We start from the raw sequence: 11,317 nt of genomic DNA on the forward strand, positions 1-11,317 counted from the left end.
GTGACTGGTAAAATATATGGTAGAATACTCATTGATAGGGTTAGGCACATGACAGAGGAGCTAGTTGGAGAAGAACAAGGGGGATTTAGGGAAGGAAAAGGGTGTGTAGATCAGATATTTGTTCTAAGATGTTTAGTGGAGAAGTATCTAGAGAAGGGAAGGAAAGTGTATGCTGCCTTCATGGACTTGGAGAAAGCTTATGACAGAATAGATAGGCAAGGTATGTGGAAGGTATTAAGAATATATGGAGTACAGGGGAAATTGTTGAGTGCTGTGAAGAGTATGTACGAGGGAGCTAGAGTTACGGTGCGAGTGGATGGTGAGCTGAGTAAGTTCTTTGATCTCAATGTGGGACTGAAACAGGGTTGTGTGATGTCTCCATGGCTGTTTAATATATACATGGATGGGGTTGTAAAGGAGGTGCAGGGTAGGGCAGTGGATGTGGAGGTGGCTCTAATAAATGAGGGTGAGATTTGGAAGCTTCCGGTGTTGCTGTTTGCTGATGATACAGTACTGTTGAGTGAAGATGAATGGGAGTTGCAAGGTTTGGTGAATGAATCTGGGACAGTGTGTAGGAGGAGGAAGCTGAAAGTTAATGTAAACAAAAGTAAAGTTATGGTGTCTGAGAGGAATGAAGTCACAGAGTGTGCAGTGAGGTTGGATGGTGAGGATATGGAGAATGTGAGTGCATTCAAGTACTTGGGTGGTGTGATGAGTAAGGATGGAACTTGGGGGATGAAGTGCGTGAAAGGGTACAGCAGGGAAGGAAGGTTGCTGGTACACTGAAAGCAGTGATGAGAAATAGGGAGGTGAGTATGGAAGTTAAGAAGTCACTGCATGATAGTATTGTGATCCCTACCCTGACGTATGGAAGCGAGGCATGGACCTTGCAAGAGGGGAACAAGTCAAGAGTGAGAGCAGTGGAAATGAGTTACTTGAGAGGAGCATGTGGAGTGACGTGGAGGGACAGGTTGACGAATGAAGAAGTGAAGGAACGCTGTGGGGTGGATGTGGATGTGGTTGAGAAGATTAGGAGAAATACACTGAGGTGGTTTGGACACGTGAAGAGAATGGAGAATGAAAGACTGACTAAGAGGGTGTATGTAGGTGAGGTGGAGGGAGGGAGAGGGAGGGGTAGACTGAGGATGAGGTGGAGGGATGGAGTTGAGAGGTATATGAGGGAGGAGGGGGTGAGTTGGGGGGAGGGTAGTCAAATGGTGGGTGACAGAGCGACTTGGAGGTGTTTTGTCTGCGGCCACCCTTTGCGGGATTAGGGCGTCGGGCTATAGATAGATAGATAGATATTTTCAATGATACCTATTTAAGATACGTACATAAACAAATGTAAAAATGAACAGGGGCTTTCTTTTAAAGGCTATACAATATCAATGTTTTTTCCATTACCTTAAACTGAAAGAAACATATTGTTACGAAATAATAACGTAGTAAGAATTAGTCTGAAAGAGAGAGTGAGGGAGAGAGCAGGAGTTAGAAATGGGGATAGTTAGAGGTGTGTGTGTGTGTGTGTGTGTGTGTGTGTTAGCACTGCCTACATCTAGCTGATATCCTTAATTGACAGAATTGACAAAAGTATTATTTTTCGTCATTAATAAATGCAACCAAACCATCGGCATATCTGTACGTACTCACCGACTCCGGACCTGTATTTGTCGCATGAGTAGCGAGAAGCGTGGTAACGCGTGAGTATGGCCAAAAAGTAGCGGCGCTCTCAGTTCAGCTACTGGCTAAAAAAAAGTAATGGCGTTACCACCATTGCTATTAAAATAGTAGCGGCGCTATTCCCAGCTCTGCACTCAGCCATATCGAAGAACTTCTGCCTATCAGAATTCTTTCATTCCCCAAACTGCACCTCTCTGGAACTCGCTTCCCCAGAGTTGTTTCCCTCCAAACTTCAACCTACAGCTGTTCAAGTCTAACTGTTATAGATATTTTATGAACAGAGGACACCAGTCAGCTGGTGTATGGATTATTCTTTTTTATTCATTTGTTTTTCCTTCCTCTGCCGTAAAAAAAAAAAAAAAAGAAAAAAAAAAAAAGGGCTCGTCAATCGAGCTTTTTGTGCAATTTTTTAAAAGGACGAGCAACACCGATCGTGCTACATCCACAAAAAACTGACGGCAACTGGCTCCACCTCGGCTGTGACGTAGTTGGCTTCTAACCAATTAGAACTAAGTGTTGGACACACTGGAGGGGAGACCCAGGCCCCTACCCAGGCAATGGGGGGTGTACCCCCACCTCCCTCTTGCCATATCCTTCTACCTCACTACCTTGTTACTACCCTACCTCCCACCATTCTTACCACCACCACCACCACCCCTCCCATACCCTCTTCATGCGTCCCTCCTCTCCCATGTTGATCCTCCCAATGTCCCCCCTCTCAGTCATCTGGGGAGAGGGTATTCCCCCCTACCCTCCCTCCATGTTCCTGTACTTCACTGCAGCCCTTCCTTTGTGTCTGGTGGTGGTCTCCTCCCATCCCTACATCCCCATACACCCCCTCCTGGCCTTACCACTTCCAACCACCTCCCCCACCCCCCACCCCCACCCTCACTCCCACCCCCTAGCATGCATTACCTTTACCTCCCCAGCCTCGAATATTTTGTGTATTTTTTACGCTTTATGGCGCATTTTTGAATCAATACCTGTATTTTATTCGTGTCTTTGCATACAGATATGCACACCACAATTATTTTATGAGAGGAGGGGAGGGGAGGGGAGGGGAGAGGAGAGGAGAGGAGGGAAGGGAAGGGAAGGGGAGGGAGGGGATTGGAGGTATGGGGAGAGGAGAGAAGGGGAGGATAATTTTTACTATTTATCATATTTATTGTGGGGGTTTGTCACCATTTTATTTTTTTCTAAGCACATTACAATGGTTTATAACATCTATATACACCAAAAAAAAAAATGATTTTGGTGATTTTTGCACATATTTTTGTGAAGAAAACAGGTGCAGGAGGCGTATTTTCTTGCTGGGGCCGTGACAGAAAACTATTATCAACTTTGACGGGCCATAGCTCGGTAATTACTGGGTCAAGGAGGGTGGGGTTTGCGTTTTCAAGTGTGTAAATTCAAGCTCTACAGTATAAATCAGGCATAAAACTATTAACCTTTGAGAAAGTCGAAAAATAGGCCTGTTTTTGTGTCCTGGGGGGTAGTTAAGGCTGGTGAATTGCATACCCTAGGGGTTAAGATGAAAGTGACCAGCCTCATTCATCCCTGAATGGCATTACATGAGTAATAAACCCCAACCACCCCTTGGATATAAACCTGTGCTGGCTCACTCCAACTGGAGCACCTTAATTACCCACTAAACCACCAGGCGCCATAATTTGGTTATATGGTTTCCACCCAGCATAGTAATTAAAGCTCACTGAATTCCATACAACTACAACTTCAGGCTGTGGGAGTGGCACAGTTCCATCTGTTGAAAACAAGCAAACTATACTTTCAGACAACAAACTGAATGAAAGCCGTGGAGGCATATGAGTATCTACAACTACTGGTATAGCAAACTTCACAAATGAAAAAGTCTGATACCTTACATTAACATTTCATGGAATAGACTATTCCCTCAACTTAAGAAAATCATCGAACATTAAACAGAATAAAACCATATAACGAGTGGAACATTAACCAGAATAAAATCATATAAAGAGTGGAACATCAACCATAATAAAATCATATAAAGAGTGGAACATTAACCAGAATAAAATATAAAGAGTGGAACATTAGCCATAAGAAAATCACATGAAGAGTAGAACATTAACCAGAATAAAATCATATGAAGAGTGATATCACACCTGAATGGGTTAATCAAAATAAACTTCATGCTGAGGAACAGATTAAATGGCATAAACCCTCCAGTTCAAAAAATCCATTTATAGCTAAATAACATCATCAAGACATGGCAAGAATAAAATGAAGAAAATAACTGCAAGCTCAAAGGTTAATGAAGACTATTTCCAACCTCTCTGGCTCAAGAAGCCTCTCCTGAGCTGAACAGAGTATCTGGAGGTAGAAAAAATGAAAGAGTATATAACAATGCGGAAGAGCTCAACAGCAGCACAGCCTCCTACCTAAGACTCTGATGCCCTTACAAAGACACTCAATGTGAGATTTGATGATCTGCTTGTGCTTGAAGCTGGCCTCATGGGATCGCAGACGTTTCTTTGATGAAGCAGTTGTTGCACAAGGGGAGCAGTAGTGTAGTGCCACCTCCTCACTATCCTCTGCCACTTTCCTTTTCTTTTGACAAGAAGAAGTACAGTTCTTTATTATCACTGCCATAATTTTCTTCATCATAATCATCCAGACCTATTTTACCTATGCAAGGATGGGGTGAGGTAGGGCCCAGAAGCAAGAAAAACAAAACCATGATAGCAGAAGACACAATGAAATGAGTCACATACCCCATCACTCACCATTCACACCTCCAAAATCCTGACTCCAGCCATACATACGTACTTTATACCCAACAGGAAAACAATGTCAACTAATGTCCAGGGAAACAATTTCATTAATTTCACCGAAAGTGGGAATTTGGAATAGGATGACGATGATGGTAATGATGATGATGATAATTATAATAATAACAATCATCATCCTCGTCGCTGTCGTCGTCATCATCATCATCATCCAGACCTCCTTTCCCACCCCACCCTAGGGCTGGGTAAGGAGTAGCAGTGTCCAGACAGCCCAGGTTTGCCCAATTCATTGAGCCACATTTCCATTCACTCATCATTCAAGCCCCCGGAATCCTGGCTCTATCTGATACGCTAAAAACATTCACCACATTCTGTACCTTCACATAAATATAACAGAGTCAATCCCAACACTGTCATGTTAACAACAGGTGCCAAATCCCTATCATGCACCTCTTCTCACAACATTCAACCACCCAGCTCGATCTCTTGTCAGTCCCCTAGCCTCATCGATTTCCATACCTCTCTTCCTCATACACTCATCCAGTATGTTCATCCACTTTCTCCTTGGCCTAATTCGCCTCCTCCCTCCTTCAAATTCACCCAGATCTACCTTTTCACCACTCTATTGTTTTCCATTCTCTCCAAATGACCATACCATTTCAATACACTCTCTTCGATTCTAGTGTCCACAGACTTCCTCACTCTGCATTTTTCACAAATCACATTACAGTAATCCCTCTAATATCCGAACGCCCAATATCTGAACATCCCCACTAACCGGACATAATCATCCTGGGATCCAATATTCCCAAAATGGGCCAAAAACCGCAAAAAATTCGAAAAAAATCTGACTTTTTTCCCACCCGTAATTTGAAATTGCCGCCTGGCGCCGAACAGCTGTTACACCATGGTCCCTTCACCCCTTCCTTCCTCCCCCCTCCCCTGTCAGGGTTGCCATTTGGTATTTTTCATTACTAAGTGTGGGACAATTTGGTAATGAAAAATTCATTTGGTAATGAATCAGAATAATGCATTACCAAATGGATTTTTCACATGTATGAGGATACACAGGATGGAGATGGTGGATTGTTTGCTCTCTCTGATTAATCTGCTACCCTACATAGCGTGAAAATAATCAACATGGTGTTAATTATAAGGAGAGTGATTACATGTATTTCCACTTGTATATATAATTAGTGAAGAATAAATGCTAGCTTTATGAATTTGGTAATGAAAAGTTAAATTAGGTAATGAAAGTTGAGGAGATTGGTAATGTGGCCATTGCGATCTGGCAATTCTGTTACCCCGCCATCATCAACAGTCACAGCTTAACTCCGATCGAGAGCAGATGCTCATAGCAGTGCAAGCCACATGTGCTTGTTTTTTGTGAATAAACAGTGAATAAACTGCATTACCTTGCCACTAGAACACACAGGAATATACAGTGTTGTGCAATGTTAAGAAATTAGAATTTAGAGTGCAGAGGATTAACTGTGGACTGCAAACTGGCGGTTCAAACCAGTCCAGGAGCCAGGACTTGTAAGTACCCCAAATGTTTAATATTGTATAAACTCACCTCTAAAACCTCATTTTATGGTTCTTTTGCATTTATTTCAGTCTTTTATGTCCCTTATTGGTGTAGTTTGGGTCTTAAATAGGTGCTATGCATGTCCAGAGGGAGTTGTATAGGTGTTTCTCTGAGTTAGGGTCCATAAGTACAAGTCCATAAGCTGGGGCCCAATATCCGGACCTGCCTAAGGCCCTATTACGTCGGATATTGGAGGGATTACTTTCATATCCTATCCACTCTCTGTACTCCACATACATTCCTCAGCAGTCCCATCTCCACTGCTCTCACTCTTGACTTTTCATTTTCATACCACATCAGTCTCACATCCATTTATTTTTTATTTTATTATTATTATTTTTTTATTTATTTTTTTTTTGTGTGTTTCCGACTTTTGGGTGAAGGCTTCAGCGTCTATTCCCATGTCCCAGTGGTCCTCCTTGGGGCCCAGTAGTCCTCCTACATCTCCACATGTCACCACTTCGGCGCTAACACCCACCATCCACATTGAATACATGCTAGGGTTGTCCCATACAGAACTGGTGTATTGGTATTAGCGGGGGTACTTTTATGACATGTCGGCGGGTCATCTGGTAGATCAGAAAAGTCTGTTTTTTATGAAATTCAAAACCTTAAACTGTTCCCTGACCCAGCCGGGATCCAAACCTGGGTCCATTAGGACTGCAGGCCGTCTCTCTACTGATTCTGTCACCGCTAAAACTCCTTCATGTAAGCTTCGTGCAGCAGCAATACTCAAGCCTCTGTTTCTAATCAAGGCCTTCATAGCACCAGCTACTTTCCTTCCTTGTGTCAATCTACTTTCCATGTCTTTGGCACATTTTCTTCTCTTTTCTATCACTGTATTCAGGTATTTGAACTCTCTCATCAATTCCAGTCTCTCTCCATTCACTGTAACATCGCACTGGGCATCACCTTCTCTCTCAATAACCATCACTTTTTACTCTTTTCTACAGTTACTCTCAACGCACGACACTCACAGACATCAGCAAAACTCTGCATTAGTCTACCAAGTTCTCGTCTGGTATTTACAAGTAGTACAGTACTGCATCATCTGCATACAACAAATCTGAAATATTTTATTCATCACCACTCATTACCAATGCCATCTCTCTCCATGGGTGTCCAGAAGGGGGGGGGGGAGGCACGGGGAGGCAGTTGCCCCCCTTGGAATTTCAAAGTGCTTCAGTTCTTGTTCAAGGATGATTGAGTGAGTGATTTGAGTTGATTCATGCATTCTGTCACTGTATGCATTTGGTGTAAGTTATGTAACTCATTTAGGCTAAGTATATGCCTATGCCTATTTGGAGTGTGTGTATTCTGATATATTATAACCGCACATATATGTAGAATTTCTTTTATTTTCCCCCCCTTACAAAAAATCCTGCGGATGCCCCTGACTCTCTCCATAATAATAATAATAATAATAATAATAATAATACCCTCTTCAGGCATAAAATGATCCACAGGTATACATGGCGAGTGATGAGAAGGGTGGGTGGTGAACTGAATGAAAGGAAGGCAATGATTGATTATGTGTGTGTGGATGAAAGGATGTGAAGATGTGTAATGGATGCAAGAGCTTATAGAGGTTGGGGGAGTGGACTTTCTGACCACTACTTGGTGGTGGCCAGAATTAGGATTCAAGTAAGACGGAGGAATAGAAGAAGGGAAAGACGAGAGGAAGGAGTAGTTGCAAGGAGAGTGGAAAGGTTACAAGAGGATGAGAAAAAGGCAGAGTATAAGAGAGAGGTGGAGGAACGATTGGGCAAATATGAATTGGAGCAGATGGGAGACGTGGAAGGTGTGTATAGGATATTTACAGAAGAAATATGTGCAGCATGTGATGTGGTGTGTGGAAGGAAGAGAAGACAGACGGGGGTGCAAGGAACGGCGTGGTGGACTGAAGAGGTGAGAGGCTGTGGCACAAAAGAAGAAAGCATACAATGAATGGATGAGAAATAGGGGTGTGGAAGAAGTTGAGAGGCGGAAGAGAGAGTTACATGTAGAAAGAAAGAGAGAGGTGAAAAGATTAGTAAGAAAGAGTAAGAAGAGAGTGGATGAGGAATTTGGAAGGAATTTGAGTGTAAAGTGGAGGGACTGTAAGAAAATGTTCTGGAACGAGGTGAAAAGAGTAAGACAGGGTGGAAGTGAAGTTAGCAAGGGAGTGAAAGATAAAAATGGTAGATTACTAGTGGAGAAGGGAGAAAAAGTGAGCAGATGGGGAGAACACTTTAAGGAATTGTTGAACATAGAGGATGGAAGTAATGCGAGTATAAGTGGCTGGGGAATGGCTAGGAGAAGGAGGGAGGTGAGAAGACAGGAAGAAATCAGTAGGATAGAAGTTGTGGAAGCAATGAAGAAAGTTAAATTGGGGAAAGCCCCAGGAATTGATGGAGTGTGTGGTGAAATGCTGAAGCATGGGGGAGAGATAGTAGTAGAATGGATGTGGAAGATGTGCAGATTGGCCTGGGAGGAAGGTAGAGTCCCGGAGGATTGGAAGTCAGGTATAATTATTCCCTTGTACAAAGGAAAAGGGGAAAAAGAAGTGTGTGGTAATCATAGGGGCATTTGTCTTCTTAGTATAACAGGAAAAGTGTATGGTAGGATACTTATTGACAGAGTTAGAGAAAGAACAGAGAAATTAGTTGGAGAAGAACAGGGAGGCTTTAGGAAGGGAAGAGGTTGTGTAGATCAGATATTCATTCTTAGATCTTTAGTGGAAAAGTTTCTAGAGAAGGGAAAGAAGTTGTATGTGACTTTCATGGATCTGGAGAAAGCATATGACAGGGTGGATAGACAAGAATTGTGGAAAGTGTTAAGAATATATGGAGTAGATGGGAAGTTGTTGAATGCTGTGAAGAGTATGTACGATGGTGCGAAGGCTGCAGTGCGTGTGGATGGTGAACTAAATGAAATTTTCTCTTTGAAAGTTGGGTTGAAACAGGGATGTGTCATGTCTCCATGGTTGTTCAATCTGTACATGGATGGGGTAATAAAAGAGGTACAAGGTAGGGTAATGGATGTTGGAGTGGCCCTGGTTAGAGAGGATAGTGTTTGCAAACTCCCTGTACTGTTGTTTGCAGATGATACTGTGTTGTTGAGTGAAAACGAAGAGGAGCTGCAAGGCTTGGTGGATGAGTTTGGGAGAGTGTGTAAGAAACGGAATCTAAAGGTGAATGTTGGGAAGAGTAAAGTGATGGTCTTGGAGAGAGGTGAAGTCAGCGAATGTACAGCAAGCCTGGATGGTGAGGAATTGGAAAATGTGAGTACGTTTCAGTACTTGGGTAGTGTGATGAGTAAGGATGGAGGTTTGGAGGGTGAAGTGCTTGAAAAGCTACAGCAGGGAAGAAAGGTTGCTCGTTCTTTGAAAGCAGTGATAAGAAACAGGGATGTGAGCATGGAAGTGAAAAAGTTACTACATGACAGTATTGTGATACCAACTCTAACGTATGGACGTGAAGCTTGGACGTTGTCGGAAGGACACAAGTCAAGAGTGAGAGCAGTGGAAATAAGTTATTTAAGAGGAGCCTGTGGAGTCACAAGGAGAGACAGGCTGATGAATGAGGATATAAAGGAGCGTTGTGGTGTGGATGTGGATGTGATAGGAAGCGTTATGAGGAACACACTGAGGTGGTTTGGCCATGTGGAAAGGATGGAGGGTGAAAGACCGACGAAGAGAGTGTATGTGAGTGAGGTGGAGGGGGGAAGAGGGAGGGGGAGGCTGAGGATGAGATGGAGGGATGGGATGGAGAGGTATATGAGAGAGAGGAGTGTGAGTTGGAAGCAGGGCAGTGAAATGGCGGGGGACAGGGCGACTTGGAGGCAATTTGTTTGTGGCCACCCCAAACGGGATTGAGGCATCTGGCAATAGATAGATAGATAGATACTAATAATAATAATAACAATAATAATAATCATCATAATCATAATGATGAATACTGTACAGGTACTGTATGCACATGAGCATATACTCAGTATCTTAATGTGAGGCTGTTGTCATTTCTGCTATGGCCCCTGGCTCATCTGGATATGAACTCAGTAGGCTGCAGGCTGGATATCTTTTTTCAGCATTACATCACCCACATTTCAGGGGATAGGGAGGTGCTGGAATGCTTGCGTAACTAGTTAACAGAGCTGCCCTGTTCTACTGTATCAGTGCCATCACATGATGGCATCTTTCCCTATATACAGTATCATATGATACTGTACAATATTAATACTGAACCTGACAAAATTCAATCTTTTCACCAACTGTAAAGTTGTGCAACTTTTCTACTTTATCCTTGGTAATTTCAGGCAATTTTATTCACTTGGGAGAAAATTTTCACACTGGAGGGGTTAGATATGGCCTTCAGTAACTCCTTTACTTCATGGGAGCTGTTCCAAACTGAATAAAAATGATTCATAACTGCAAGAATAAAATACAAAAGTAAGTCATCCAACTGAATGAGTTACATGAGGAATCTACCGTACTTTGCTGTACCTGTTTTTTGCAGGAAGTTAGAGTGCAAGAGGTGGATGCCCTCATGTGGTGGCACGGATATAACTGGAGTTTCTTTGCCCAGGTATGCAAATATCCCTCACCTGCCTTCCTATCCTCTGCAAAGAGGATGATGAACTGCAAGATAAGAGCAATTTTCAGCCTCCAGTCCACCAGATTCATGTCCAGATGAATCTGGGGCCATTACAAAGGCAACAACTTCCCCAAAAGAAAACAATGGGTTCTGAAAGGGCAATTTCAGTCAGCAAGCTACCGGGCTCATGTTCATATGACCCTGGGATCACAACACCAACAAAAGCAAGAGGTTACAAATACTCACCTTACAAGGTTCAGACTCTGTGTTCTCAGGATGCCCATACAAAACTCTGTAATCCAAAAAGAAAAAAGGATATTCATGTAATAGTAAATCTTCATCAACGGCTATAGAAATATGGTTATGTAAACACAAAGAATTAATCCTTTCAGCCCAAGTACATCACTTTTAATAAACTCTCTCTTCTGTCAAACTTGCTGGGGATGTCTTCACACAGTGGCAATAATACTGTATAACCAGGTGGTTATACAAGTATCCCTCTCTACCACCTAAAAGAAGGATGGTGGGCTACAGAAGGACAAGTTGGACATCAGCCTGCAATCTGCTGGGTTCATGTCCAAATGAGCCTGGGGTAACAACAACAAAACAACAAGCCTATCAGACAATTTCACCTCTAGGGAGAACATGCAAAGTGAATAGGTTAACAAAGGCTATATGCAACCCTAAGTCTCTCCAAAGATGAATAAAAT

The 11,317-nt window shown here is 42.7% G+C and overlaps 1 protein-coding gene across 1 annotated transcript in view; it reads right to left on the reverse strand.

Moving 5' to 3' along the window:
* LOC145412134 (uncharacterized) overlaps positions 1-11,104 on the reverse strand; it is a 32,736-nt gene extending 21,632 nt beyond the window's left edge. Inside the window, exons 1-2 of the mRNA XM_080282068.1 lie at positions 10,854-11,104; positions 4,098-4,266 (exon numbers count right to left, since the gene is read on the reverse strand). The gene's annotated coding sequence lies outside the window, so the exon portion shown is untranslated. The remainder of the gene's footprint in view (positions 1-4,097; positions 4,267-10,853) is intronic.
* Between the last annotated feature and the right edge of the window lie 213 nt (positions 11,105-11,317).

Source organism: Coenobita brevimanus, chromosome 92, assembly GCF_032717465.1.
Source record: "Coenobita brevimanus isolate Jiangsu-jjx chromosome 92, ASM3271746v2, whole genome shotgun sequence".
In the NCBI taxonomy this organism is placed as follows: Eukaryota; Metazoa; Arthropoda; class Malacostraca; order Decapoda; family Coenobitidae; genus Coenobita; species Coenobita brevimanus.